The 15,262-nt window shown below is 42.1% G+C and overlaps 1 long non-coding RNA gene across 1 annotated transcript; it reads left to right on the top strand.

Moving 5' to 3' along the window:
- The first annotated feature begins 31 nt into the window (after positions 1-31).
- Positions 32-8,810, top strand: LOC127531257 (uncharacterized). The gene is made up of 6 exons (XR_007938206.1): positions 32-2,607; positions 5,441-5,577; positions 5,762-6,021; positions 6,169-6,355; positions 7,133-7,264; positions 7,369-8,810. It is a non-coding gene; the product is annotated as an uncharacterized LOC127531257 (long non-coding RNA).
- Positions 8,811-15,262: the final 6,452 nt, after the last annotated feature.

Here is a 15,262-nt window from a genome sequence, read left to right as displayed (position 1 = left end):
GTGAAAAGCATTAAGACTGTGTGTGTATGTGGATAGTTGCAAATATAAAAATATATTTTTTGAGTGCAGAATAGATTTGTTTGCTCAGATTAAGTTTTTCTTTGCTCAAAATTGTTTTCTGTGCTCAAAATTTCACACTGTGCGCTCAGGATTGTGGCACAAATATAACTCCATAGACGTGGCAAGGAACGAAGCAGACAGAGGAGAGGTGCAGAACGGAGTGAGGAATTCCAGGGCAAAAAGGGGAGACGAAGCCAGCAGAGTAATCCACGATGCATAGAGTCCGGGGAGTGACGGGTATAAGGCAGCGTACAGAGAGATAGGTGGACGGAGCAGGTGAGAAGAGTCCAGAACTTATGGGGTCCAAGTGGTGGTGAGAACCAGACGGAGAACTGTCTGCAATGTCCCAGCAGTGTGTTGAGCGGAGAGCCAGGCTTATATGCTGCGCTGATTGCCAATTCATGCCGGCTGTGCTGAAAACACAGCCGCTTGTCATTCCGCTGATGAGCCAAGTCACAGAAGTGGGAGGCGTGACAGATCCTGCTTATGTGCAATATACTTTCTGCAGGAAACATGCTACTGAAGGTGAAACTTGGCGATGTCCAAAAGTTTGTTAGAATAACAGAGCCAAATCTGTCAGACTTTTTGAATGCAGGTAAGAATTTGATATTGTTAATGTGAGGTTTGCGCAAGGAGCTTTAACTGTGCTATTAACTGGATTTAGCTAGATAAAATTGATTTACTGGAGATTAGGGCTCTCGCTTTATGTCAAATCTTCAACTAAAAGTTCAGATCGTAACTCTGACAGGTTTGAATTCAAAATGTACCATCTATGAGCCCAACAGATAATGTTTGATCTAGCAGATGGCTGTGTAAATCTTTACTATGTGACCTATGACCTGCCCTATTGACCTGCTAGTAAAGTAAGCTACTAAAATGATGTTTGTTACAAAAATGGAGGACACTAGTGAGTATAGGCAGCCAGAGCACACAATTATGACACCAAAATATCTGAGAAGCAGTTTAATATTCGCATCCTGCCATCACAAACGACTATTCAGATATTCGGGTCCAGCCCTTAAAGATATCTACTTTTTGGTTTCCGCTTTTGTTCCTGTTTCCTAGCATTTGCCAAATTTGGTGTCCCAGCTGTAATGGAAGGTGTTAGAGTCGTTGACAGTTCAGGGACTGAGTTGGATGATGATGTCTTTGAGGACATCATAAAAGATCCCTCCACTGGGGTGCTAACCATGACAAAAAGGTTTGTTCCAGTTAAATTTGTAATCTCTATTAACCTATTTACTCAAATAGTGACACGAGGTGAATCTTTATTTCTAATAAAGCTAAGTTAGTTTAATCTCAAGTGAAGCTAATGTTACACGGCAGTGGGGATGGGTTTCTTTGTTTGTTTAGATATTCATTTTTGCATGTGTTGCATGTTTTTGTAGTTTGAATTGTGGGTGTTTTCAGTTGTATTGCATGTCTTGATTATTTGTGTTTTGAGTTTTTCTATGATTGAGTGTCCCACTGCCCATGAACGCCTCTGACGAGGCAATCGATTGCACCTGCCAGGTTCTCCCTTCCTCCCTACAGGAGCTAATGGGTGGCAAGGATAGAGGCTTCAAGGCTGGTGGAGAGAACTATATAGGAGCCTGCGGAGGACAACAACGAGAGGGCGCCCTGATGGAGACCCGGAACGAGTGAGTTAATGTGAGTTTGGAAGGAAAACTGGAAGGGGTGGACAAGTGGACGGAGCACGAGTTTGAAGACGGAGGCAGTGGGTGACGCCGAGACGAAGCCGAGAGGAAACCAGAACGTTACGACGCGGCATACTCGTAGCGGCAGGGCGGTTAGCTCTGCCTCGGGTGTGAGTATCCCTTTGGGGCTGTCCAGTAACGTTCTGGTGTGGCTATATCCCCTGGAGTGGGTTGGTGTTAAGAGGCTTCCATACTGGCAGTGGATCTGTGTCATGCAGGTGGTTTCCCCCAGACACGAGCCAGGCTGAGGAAGAAGAGGGCTGAACCCCGGGACTGCTGAACCGTGTGCTCCGTATCCTACCACCCCTGGAACGACCTTAAAGGGTGGATTTTAACCAGGATTTTAGCTTTTAGCAGTTTTTAACGAGACCCTGAGGTCACGATGGACTTTCCCCTGCTGGCTGCAGGCCCGAGGAGTGTAACGTAGGAGTTTAACCTGTACTGTATGAGAAGAAATTCATCTTGTAATTAAATGATTGTTTGCCACCGGCATCTGGTTTTCTCGCCCTCTGTATATTACTGTTGCTGACAAGGTGCTCCACCCGATCGTTAAGAACCTAGTGCAAAACCTTAACAATATTAATAATCTGGTCATTTTTCCCTTCCAAATCCAAAAGCAACCCACTCAGCGGGTGACACTTATATTCTTCATTAGATACAGTATGGGTGTGAGGGAACTATGTGTAACATGTCGTCTTTCTCCTGTTGCCAATTGTGGTTAGAATTTGTCTCCATGGTAGCCTCAACTGAGTCCCAGGTTTCATCTGTTGCTTCATCGGACTCTGATACAATTATCCTTCCAGACAGCCCTTCCATAAAACGTCAGAGGCTGGATTCGGAAGCTAAGCAAGTAAGACTTCACACAGACACTAATGTAGCAATATAATAATACACTCAACCCATGAAATGATTCAAATTCTGATTTTTAAGAAAGCTAGATTAAAGTTAAAATGTAGATAAGTGTTATTTCCACTCTCAAACATTGAAAAATATATGTCCCTCTTATGTTCTTTTATAAACAAAGTTTTTGTTTCCATGTAAAGGACAGGCGTTACAGACTGGCTGAAACATGGAGATATGGGAATGCAAAATTTTAGCTGTAATGTGTTTATCAAATCCCACATTTGTAAAACATAAAACATCATAAAAGTCATAGAAATACCTGCACTTTATTTCCTTAGCTCTTCTGTTTGTCTGGTTAGGGGATGACTGTGTATGTTATGCTTTAAGGTCAACACTCACAACATTGTTGTTGCTTTTCATTAATAATTAACTGAGAATATTCAAAGCTTTTGTTGCAGTGGGTGGCGACAATGTCAACAGAGGCTCATTTCTCCATGAACACTGAGCACGCATTTGTTACATGACGAGCTAACAGCTAACATTAGCTTCTAAGTTAATCAGGAAGCGTTGTCTCAGCAGCTACTTCTGACAGCGTTCAGATTATTTTTCCTGGTTGTTGTGCCGCTTTGGTGACAAACTACATATTAAGCACACCTCCCTCACCATTTAAAAAGACCATCCGGACACAAATTTTTCTGCATCGATTTAGCTCCTCCCTTAATTGTATCAGTTTTTAATCGATTCAGGATACACGGGGCGGCATAGCTCAGTGGGTAGAGTGGCCGTCTTGTAACCGGAGGGTTGCCGGTTCGATCTTCGGCCCGTTGTGCTCATGTCGAAGTGTCCCTGAGCAAGACACCTAACCCCTAATTGCTCCTGATGGGGTCGTGGTTAGCGCCTTGCATGGCAGCTTCCGCCATCAGTGTGTGAATGTGTGTGTGAATGGGTGAATGTGATGTATCCTGTAAAGCGCTTTGGGTACCTTGCAGGTATAGTAAAGCGCTATATAAATGCAGACCATTTACACCCTCACATCCCTGCACTACTGCTTTCTATTGGACAAGGATTAAAATGGTACAAATGCAGGTCTTAAACTGCATTGTGTGAGGACTTTGTTTAAGTCATTATGTCCAGCATTTAAGTTAACTTTGTATTGCAGTAGATACACACGTGGACAAAATTGTTGGTACCCCTCAGTTAAAGAAGGAAAAACCCACAATTCTCACTGAAATCACTTGAAACTCACAAAAGTAACAAATAAAAATTTATTGAAAATTAAATAATCAAAAACAGCCATTACTTTTGAATTGTTGATTAACATAATTATTAAAAAAAAAAAAAAAAAAACTAATGAAACAGGCCTGGACAAAAATGATGGTACCTCTATAAAAGATTTGACCAGAGTGACATGATTAACTCAGGTGTGTCATTTAATTGACATCACAGGTGTTTCCAAACTCATAATCAGTCAGTCTGCCTATTTAAAGGGAGACAAGTAGTCACCCTGCTGTTTGGTGAAAAGGTGTGTACCACACTGAACATGGACAACAGAAAGCGAAGGAGAGAATTGTCCCAGGACATCCGAAAAAAAAATTATAGACAAACATCTTAAAGGTAAAGGCTATAAGACCATCTCTAAACAGCTTGAAGTTCCTGTGACAACAGTGGCTCATATTATTCAGAAGTTCAAGACGCACGGGACAGTATCCAACCTCCCTGGACGTGGCCGCAAGAGGAAAATTGATGACAAATTGAAGAGACGGATCGTTCGAATTGTATCCAGAGCCCAGAGCAACCTCCAAAGAAATTAAAGGTGAACTCCAAGGCCAAGGTACATCAGTGTCAGATCGCACCATTCGTCGTTGTTTGAGCCAAAGTGGACTTCATGGGAGATGACCAAGGAGGACACCACTGCTGAAAAAAACTCATAAAAAAGCCAGACTGGAATTTGCAAAAATGCTTGTTGACAAGCCACAAAGCTTCTGGGAGAATGTCCTTTGGACAGATGAGACCAAACTGGAGCTTTTTGGTAAGGCACATCAACTCTGTGTTCATAGACTCAAAAAACAAGCATACGAAGAAAAGAACACTGTCCCTACGGTGAAACATGGAGGAGGCTCAGTAATGTTTTGGGGCTTCTTTGCTGCATCTGGCACAGGGTGTCTTGAAAGTGTGCAAGGTACGATGAAATCTGAAGACTATCAAGGCATTCTGGAGAGAAATGTGCTGCCTAGTGTCAGAAAGCTTGGTCTCAGTCGCAGGTCATGGGTCTTCCAACAGGACAACGATCCAAAACACACAGCCAAAAACAGCCAAGAATGGCTGAGAGAAAAGCGTTGGACTATTCTAAAGTGGCCTTCTATGAGCCCAGATCTGAATCCCATTGAACATATGTGGAAGGAGCTGAAACATGCCATTTGGAGAAGACACCCATCAAACCTGAGACAACTGGAGCTGTTTGCTCATGAGGAGTGGGCCAAAATACCTGTTGACAGCTGCAGAACGCTCATTGACAAATACAGAAATCGTTTAATTGCAGTGATTGCCTCAAAAGGTTGTGCAACAAAATATTAAGTTATGGGTACCATCATTTTTGTCCAGCCCTATTTCATTAGTTTGTTTTTTAAAATAATTATGTTAATCAACAATTCAAAAGTGATGGCTGATTTTGATTATTTAATTTTCAATAAATTTTTATTTATTGTTACTTTTGTGAGTTTCAAGTGATTTCAGTGAGAATTGTGGGTTTTTCCTTCTTTAACTGAGGGGTACCAACAATTTTGTCCACGTGTGTATAATCCTGAAACTGTTTTCTATTTTTGTTTGGTTTTTGTCTTAAGCTGGTGGAATCCATTCTTGCCAAGAAATCTGGTGGAGAATATATACTAAATGAATACAACCGAACTAAGTCCTTGGCAGATGAGAGCAGAAGGAAAATGGTGAACATACTGGTAGCTGATATGACGGAGAAGAATGGGTAATGTGTTTATTGGCTTTAATTAGCATTTGTGTTCTTGTTCAAATTTCAGAGTAATTTGAAATCTAAAGTAAATCTCTGAAATATTAATGTGATTTTTTTTTTTTTTCCCCTGCAGTACACCTGATGTATGTACACAAAATGTATGTGATTGTCATTAGTACTATGTCCCCATATTGTTTAGCATCAGCAGAAGGACCATCTGGTGAGGACATGTCGGGAGGACCAACTGTCAGACGAGTTTCCCAATTCGTTCCAGAGACTGTCCTCAGTGAAGATGAGTGCAAGGAAGCGATCTCACCGATGAAACATTCAGCTGATGACGACATGGTCAGGAAGAAGATGAAGCTGACCTTTGTCCATCGACGTAACATGGTCCTTGACCCACAGCAGTCAAATGACATACTATCTGATTTTCCACGTTTCAAAGACATCAAAGGCTTGGTAATGATCTCATTTTAACAGTTTTATGGTACTTTAATAGTTTTCAATTCAGTAGATGGGAATTATATCAGTATTTTATAACTATTGCACCTTCTAACTTTGGTTATCTGTGTAATCCTGAAATTATCACCAAACATCCCACTGCAGGTTGAACAGGATTTTGTTCTGATGTTTGGTGAGGATGTATCAGACAAGTTTCTGGAGAAGTGGCCAACCACATTCAAGAAAAAGATCATTCAACAATGCAGAAAGCTTCCTTCCATCAGTGAGCTTGAGGACCTCCTGCTGGCAGCTGATCCTCCTAAGGATAGGGCTGAAGTGGATGTTGACTTTGGTAAGATGTTTGTAAACATACATTCATTTAAATATGGAAGTACGTCCAAAATGTTGACTGGAACAGTATATTGAACAAAATGTTTGGCTTAACCAAAAGGATTTTTAGAATAGAGTAGCTTGATGTGGTGGTTTTAAAGTCATTAAGAGTCATTTAATGACTTCCCAGATAGCAAACTATGGGTGAATCAATGTTGAATCTATGTTGAGACCTACGTCGAAATTATACAGAAAGCGCAAGGTTGATAAAATGTTGAGTCAACGTTTGTTTTTCAACCATAAATCACACTTTACCCAGATAGCAAAAGATGTTAAATCAATGTTGAATTAGGGTTAAGAAGGTTGAATTGTGGTTACGGTTGAAGACTGATGGTTGGATCAACGTTGATTCAACAACATTTTGTCAACATTGAAGTTTGTGTTTAAAAGATACCATTGAATCTACATTGTATTTTGGTTTAATTAAAATGTTTGACAGGTCAATGTTTAATTAATGTTGAATCTATGTTTGCAAACATGTAATCTATGTAAGCAAACATTGACTCAACATTTTATCAACCTTGCGCTTTCTGTATAATTTCGATGTTAGGTCTCAACATAGATTCAACATTGATTCACCCATAGTTTGCTATCTGGGTTTAATGAATTAAGTCATTAACGTCATTTTTAAAGTCAAGTCGATCATTTATCTATATTGTAATGAAGATGCTGCTGACATTGCAGTGTACTAAATGATATTGGTGTCCCCCAATTCAAGTGCGTTATCAAACTTGTGTAGTTACAGGTTGGGACAGGGACCTCATCGATTTTACTGCTCTTACACTTGATTCCACCTACTGCTCTGGGTCGAAAGAGGCCAGGAAAAGTGTCTGTGTCCTGGGCTGAGAAGCATCTTGTGGTCTTCAAGAAGGTTTGTATTTTTTCTTAATTGATAAGGTATATTTTACATTAATTAGTCATGTAAACATTTCTATTATAATATTAACCATATACATTTTTATCTCTTCTCCGTAGACTGGAACAAGCATTCAAGAGCATCTTGATGCCATTACTACGAGCACTCAACCTTATCTTTTGGCTGTTGGAGCGAGGAAGAACTCAATCCACCACTTCTTCGTCATTCTCGACAAGAATGCCATACCCTGCAGGTCACCCTCTTGGTGCTTATGATGAACTGTTTAAGGCGCACTTTGTGTTTGGGACATCATACAATACCATGCTCCACAACATGTACATGTTCATCCAGACCACTGTGTACAACATTGATGTTAGCAAAGTCAAAGAGAGCCCTCGTGTTGCAGAAGTAAGGGCAAGGTTGCTTCTGTAGTGTTTGACATTGGTCTTCCATCATGAAGTGTTTTGTCAGGCTGAGTTAACTAGTTCAAACATGTCTGTCCGACATTTACGACTAGTTCATGGTTACCTGCCTGGAAAAAATCTAAGCCTTAAATGCGTTCAAACTGGATGCGGCCGTGTGTTTGGTACTTTTTCTGGTTTTAGGAAGCATTTGAACACCAAACACATTGAGTGTGCTGAACAACAGATTGACACCAATGTTGACTTAAACAGGGTAGACGAGGCAGCGACAATTAATGTCAGCCACAACATCTGAGTCAAGAAACTCTAATAGTTGTCTGGATATGTGTGCCAATGCTGTTGCACAACTTAAGGCAGCTGGATTAAATCAGTCTACTCTAAATAGTTTTGTCTCATCTATGGAGGAAGTGTTGTTTGAGATTCATAGTCAGGCAAAAGATGCAGCTATGCAGTGTTTTTCTCCACAGGACACAGACAGTAAGGACAAATTAGACATTTTCTGTTTAGATGCTCTTGTTCTGGAGGGAGGAACAGCCACACAGTTTGAATTTGCACAGGTGGTGCAGAAGTGGCTGCGCTATGCACCGGATAGGGCAGGGGGGACTGGACACTCTAAATTCCCTGTGCAACCGACTTCTTGAGACTTCTGTTCTTCTCTTTTGTTCTTCTTGTTCTTCTCTTTTGTTGATGTAGAAATAATTCTGGAATTCCTGAATAATTGGTGGAGGGAAGGTGGGACATCACACACATCACACAAAGACAACGCTTGCACGCACGCACACACACACACACACACACACACACACACTCCTGAAGTTGTTACTTTTTCTTTCGTTTGTTTGTTTTGTTAAAAAATTCAATTAGCATAAATTGTAATAAAAGTTCCTTTGTATTTTAAAGTCATCTGCTGTAATCATTTGACTATACAGTAAAATGTTTTCATCACCTTTTCCACATCCTGGCTGTAGATAAAGCAGCGCTTTTACTGTTTAAATTTAATTGAAACCACATTGATTTATAGTTGAGTAGAAATGTCAAGGTTGTTTCAATGTTCCTGATGGTTGAAAAACCATTGAAATACCATTGGTCTGTGGTCAGAATTTCAATGTTGTTTCAATATTAAAAAATGGTGCAACATGATGTTGAATCCACATCAGTTTTCAACGTTGATTCAATGACTTATAGTTGAAAAAATAACATTGATTCAATATAGTTTCAGTAACTGCTTGCTGTCTGGGTGCTAATCAAAAACAATATATCCTTTTCTAAATTCAGTATGAGTTTATTTCTGAAACCCAATTTGCCATATCTATGTGCACTTCTCCAAAGATATAGCCACAGACTGACAATGTCTTGGTATCATACCATGGGTTTCTGCTACAATATCTGGTGAAATCTATGAAAAGTTCAATGGAAAGGGCATACTCACTTGTGGAATGTGATTCCTTGTGCCCTTGTGTTTGGGTTGCGTTGTATTGTGCAGCCCCAGGCCACACAAGACTGTGGCATTTTGAGCTTTTTGGCAATCGGTGTGTGATAAACACGCTTATCGCTGGTTTGTTTACTCCCGCTTGCTCCCGTTCAAAGATGGCGGCGCACTGACGCATCGCTCATTGGCCGGCGAGGCATTTAGTATATCGATGCACTCAACGCTCAATAACCTGCATCAGCAGAAATTCACTGCAAGCTGGATCTATGATGCAACAATTGATTTCTCTCTCTTTCAAATACATTTTTGTGCTGCAATTTCATACGCAGACACAATTTTCATTATCTGACATCCTTAAGATCACACCTATCTTAAGGATGTCAAATTCACCTGTCAAAATTGTGTCATTCATTTACTCCATTGGAGGGCAGTAAGCCATCATATGCCCCCTATTGGAAATGAAGAATACTACATGAAATTGTTCCTTTGGCCAAAAATCGACAAATGACACAATCTAGTAGAAAACATTAAAAACTACAATTTTGAAGTGTTGAGTTAGGAATTAAATCAGTTTTACCTAACTTGTATGATTTAGTACTGAATAACAAGGAATGAAAAAATGTAGTTTGAATGGGTTTCAATTTGCCAAAAATGGCCACGATAGGATCGAGTGTTACAATTGTAAGAATATAGTATATTTTTGATATATTTAAAGAGCTGAAGTTGAAAATTAAAAGATCTGATAAGAATCCAGACCCTAGGGAAATTTCATTCCATTTGCATTAACACAGCTGAAATGGTAAAAAAAAAAAAAAAAAAAAGAAAGCGAAATGGACATAAATGGCCACCATAAAGCCCAGAGTATGGAGGTATTTCAGGTGCAAAATGTTTGAGCACCTGTAACATTGAATTTGTAGTTGTGTACATTGAATTTCTGTGTATCAGCAAATCTGAATTCCCACACTCTGAGTTGTGTACTTGTAAAATACTTTCTTGTATGTGTCGATTTTTTTTCTTCCCACAAATACAACACAAAAATACACATTCACAAAATCGTAATTACAGGTGCACAAATCATATTTACAGGTGCACAAATCACATTTACAGGTGCACAAATCATATTCACAGGTGCACAAATCCTTTTCTACAAGTCACATATTTCAACACTGACTCGCTCACATTTTGCACCTATTGTTGCAGCACACTAAGTGCAAAACATATTTGTCCACCTGTATTGTACGAAGTGAAACTGAAGTGAGAATTTGAATATGTGCAAATCTGAATGTGAACTTGTGCAATAAGTATGTGAAATAATTTACCACGAAAATAGCTGTATCCTCTAACACACAAACACACAAATTGCTACTTACAACCACTCGAATCCTCCCCACGAGTCACACATTCTCTGTTTTCTACAGGTGCAAATCAGAAATCTACAGGTGCAAATCAAAATCGTACTTCCGGTCCACTGAGATATTTGGTGCAAAACTACAAAACGATCCGATCTGTGTATAAATTCTATGCTCTGAGATTGACAGGCTTTTCGGCCAGTCGGAGAGACGCTTTGCCCGCCCAGCCAATCAGAGGTTTTTATTCTGTCCGAATTAGTTAGACTACTTAATAATTCTGCACAAAGTAATCTTAACCCCAGTTACAGAAACATTATTATAATCTTATGGTTATAATTGGTGGAGAAAACCCTTACAGAAATATATATAAAAACATATATCCAGAAATCTTACAGTGTTTAAACATTACCCCTGAAGTTAGTTTTTTCCAAACCTCTAAAACCAACCTTGGAATAGCACCAAGTGCAAGCAGTCATAAGAGGAAAGCTGCCGCTAACAAACGTGAATGATAAATCAATTCTACTACTTAGGGGGCTGCTTAGTAAGAGAGTATTTATCAGATAAGAGGGGTAGGACGTTTGGATGTATGGCAGTCAGAACCTAGGCGAGTGTTCCTCGACACCAGCTTAATTATTCTGCTGAATCCTGTTCGGTGAAATTCTAAACAGGCAGATAGGATCTAACCCTTTAAACGGAGAGCTGGACCAGAATTAACCTGAGGCAAGGGTTAAGGTAGGCTAGACTGGCGGACACCTCCCTCAGAAGTCTACGGCGAGAAGAGGCGTTCAGACGGGAGAGGGCCTAACCTTCCCGGTGGAGTGTGAAGTCACCCCGCGCTGTTATCCCACCAATGAAATACCCGCCACTGCCGTAGGCAGATGGAGACACAGTTGAGGAGCAGCCAGAGCCACAGCTGCAGGTGTATCAGCCCGATGGAGAGGAGAGACAGCCTGATGAGCCAGAGGGTCAGCTGGGTGGACCGGAGGGACGGCCTGGTGAACCGAAGGGTCGGCCTGCTGAACTGGAGCGGCAGCCTGGTGGACCGGAGGGAGGGCCACGTGGACCGGAGGAACGGCCGGGTGGACCGAAGGGTCGGCCTGTTGAACCGGAGCGTCAGCCTGGTGGACCGGAGGGTCGACCCGGTGAACCGGAGCATCAGCCTGGTGGACCGGAGGATCAGCCGGGTTGACCGGATCGTCACCAGACAGAGGCGCATAGTTATTGGAAAGGCTTAATCCCGGAGGTGAGACAGCCCCGTATGAGCACTGATTGTGACCGCGGACCACCACCTCTGACCAAGACGGCTGATGGCTGGGGGTTGAGCCAGAGGAAGGTCTTGGACAACTGGCAGGGTCCCAAACAACCGTGGCCTGGCTTGAAGCATGAAAGGAGGTGATATGTTTGGACTGCTCTGCGGCTACCTCCATGAAGCTGGCTAAGAGGGAGTCTTTCTTCCGTAGCTCGTCGGAGAGCCGTCGTATGTCCTCCTTTAGGTCAGTGATCTTTTTATTTGCCTTTTGAAGTGAAATATAATCCACAGAGTCATAAGCAGGCATAGTTTGTGTTGGCTGGATGCCGGGCTGGAAGTGGTACTGCCGGGCTACCCAGTGGTGGTGGAGCCGTTTGTCAGGCTGCCGGGCTAGGCAGTGGGGGGGGCGATGGTCGGACTGCTGGGCTAGCTGGTGGTGGAGCCGTTTGTCGGGCTGCTGGGCTGGCCGGTGGTGGTGACGGTCGTCGGGCTGCTGGGCCCGCCGGTGGTGGAGCCGATGGTCGGGCTGCCATGCTAGCCAGTGGTGGAGGCGAAAAGTACCAGAATTACTGATCTCTCATTCACTGTCAGGAGATATAGGATTAAATCCAGTCCCTGGACTGTCTGTTACAGTGAGACAACAAGAAACAAAAATGGATCTGAAGATCTCCTCTGCTGCAGTGACATACTCTGTTGTGAACTACTGTCCATTACGTCACACCTAAGGTAGTTAGCTAGCTAACGTGCTACAAACAAAATGGTGTGTTAGCAACACTCCACTTGTCATGGTCAGGAGACTTAAAAACTTAGTGTCAGGATGTCCGAAAGCTAAATTCTTTAAAAACAGAGCAGAAAATTAGTCAAAAATATCAATTTTAGGAGACCTTCTGTACGAGCCTCAAGCAAGGTAGCACAACGCCGACGCATGCGCAGTATATGTAAGGTCGGTGGTTCGATCCCTTCTGCATACTGAAGTCCTTGGGCAAGACACTCCACCGCAAGTTGCTCCTGATGGCAGGCAGACATGTTGCATGGCAGCTCTGTCGCCACTGGTGTATGAATGAGGGAATGTGAAACACATTGTAAAGCACTTTGAGTATCAGTTAGGTAGAAAGGCACTATTTAAGTGCAGACCATTTAATTATTATGAGCAAAAGCAAAGAAACATTATTTAACATATATGCAAAGTTTCAGTTGTTTAAGTCTTGTGTATTAACTTGAAATTCAGTCCTTTAGCAATTGGTCATCATGATTAGACCATCTGTGCAATCTAAACAGTCATCAGCAGTCAACAGTCACATTTCTGTGAATAACTGATAATTGATAGTTTGATTAATTGAAAAAGAGACATCATACTGACAGAAACATATTGAGTTTGGATGATGCTGCTTGCAAGCTGCTCTGACTATGACATGTCATAAAGCGACAGTGTCTCTAAAATTTCTCCCTTACTTTCCCAGCAGAATGTGTGAGACAGATCTGCAGCAAAGCTTTTGAGTGCGTTTTTTTGCAATGTGATGTAGGAAGGCTCAGCAGCAAGTTTCCAAGAAACAAAGTAGAGTGATAAATTACGACTCAGTGAGATAGGATGAACGTTGCTGACAGACCAGTGATGAATAACGTGTTGATGCTTGAATATTGCAAACACTAAGGAGTGAGCAACACAGACATACACAAACACACACAATTTGGCAGCAAACACACATGCACCAATTACAAGCACATGAGCAAATGAGAATTAGATGTGTGCATGCATCTTACATGCTTATGTCTGTTTTATGGCAAATTATTGACACTTGAATATTGGCATGTTTGTTATACATGTGTTACATAAATGGCCAATATATCTTTTTTAAATCCACCACTGTAGCTGTTATTCATGAGTACCATGCTTTCTTCAGAGGCTTATGCTATACTTTGTCATGTTCCTGCTACACAAGGGTCTCTCAGGGTGCATGATACGTAAATTTTATTATCTACCTAAGTCTGTGAGAGTCCCTATGAATCCCTCTGCTTATGTCCATGTCTAGTTGAAAAATATATGTCTGCACAGCAACTACAGGACAAGGGCAGGAGTGTACATACTCAGAATTGTGCAGAATATCCAGATGCAGATCTATTGTGCATGTCTGAACTGTGTGCAACTGATTAGTCAGAGCACACTCAAGGTGACTAGACAATACTATAATAAGAACGCAGTCCCAGGTCCTCGGAACACTGAAGCAGGTGAACCCCCGCAAAGCTATGGCACCCGACCAGGTGGCACCGAGGGCCCTGAGAGCATGTCAAGAACAGGTGGCAGAGGTATACACAGACATTTTTAACATATCTGTCTCACAGGAAACAGTCCCCCACATCTTCAAATCTTCAGTCAGCGCCATTCCCCAAAAAAGCAAACATATCCACAATGGACGACTTCAGACCAGTTGCAATCATGTCTGTTGGAATGAAATGTCTTGAAAAGCTTGTACTAGATCACATCAACTCTGTGGTTCCAAACAAAACAGACCCCCTTTAGTTTGCCTACGGCTCAAACAGAACAATAGATGATGCAGTGGTCATAGCCCTTCACAAAATCTTTCAACACCTGGAACACCAACACCTATGCACGACTCCTTTTCCTGGATTACAGTTCTGCGTTTAATACTGTCTGACCAATGAAGCTTACTGTGAAGCTAGCAGACCTGGGAATACCAACACCCACTTGCAACTGGATACTAGATTTCCTTACAAACAGATCACAGGTGGTGAGGATGGGGCACAAGGTCTCCACAGTGCTCACAGCGAGTAGTGGAGCCCCGCAGGGCTGCTGCCTGAGCCCACAATGGTTTGCACTTTACACACATGACTGTACTTCCACTCAGGACAAAACATCATTATTAAGTATGCAGATGACACAACCATCCTCGGCCTCATCAGAGGGGATGAGTCATACAGGGAAGTGGTCCACAAAACAACTGTCTACAGAGAGGACAATAAATTCATACTCAACACAGATAAAACAAAAGAACTCATCATAGATTTTAGGAGACAAGCCAAACCTCTGCAACAACTCACCATCAAAGACACCACTGTGGAAGGAACTGACAACTACAGGTTCCTGGGCCTGAACATCTCAGAGAGCCTCAGCTGGGCCAAACACACTGCAATCACAATGAAAAAAGCTCAGCAGAGGCTGAACTCCATTCAGGTGCTGAAGAAGGCTGAACTAGGATACCAGCCTCTCACCCAAGCCTACAAACATTTCGTTGACAACATCCTCACCAGCACCACCTGTATGGCAACACCACTGTGGCTGGGCGGAAATCACTCCAGTGTGTCATCATAACTGCAGAAGAAGTTGTTGACTTTGGCCTCCTGTCTATGGACACCATAAATACACATCGGTCCCGGTGGAAAGCGCAGAACATTCTGACGGACAGACACCATCCAGTTCATGGCTTGTTTCGGCGGGGGAACTCAGGCTACAGCCTGAGACACAGCAGACCAGTGATCATCAGAGTCCATACAGCCCATTTTCATAACAGCTTTTTCCCAGCCACCATCAGACAAGTGGCATTGGAC

This window comes from Acanthochromis polyacanthus, chromosome 20 (genome assembly GCF_021347895.1).
Source record: "Acanthochromis polyacanthus isolate Apoly-LR-REF ecotype Palm Island chromosome 20, KAUST_Apoly_ChrSc, whole genome shotgun sequence".
NCBI classification, from domain to species: domain Eukaryota; kingdom Metazoa; phylum Chordata; class Actinopteri; family Pomacentridae; genus Acanthochromis; species Acanthochromis polyacanthus.
This window is presented reverse-complemented; position numbering and strand designations above follow the sequence as displayed.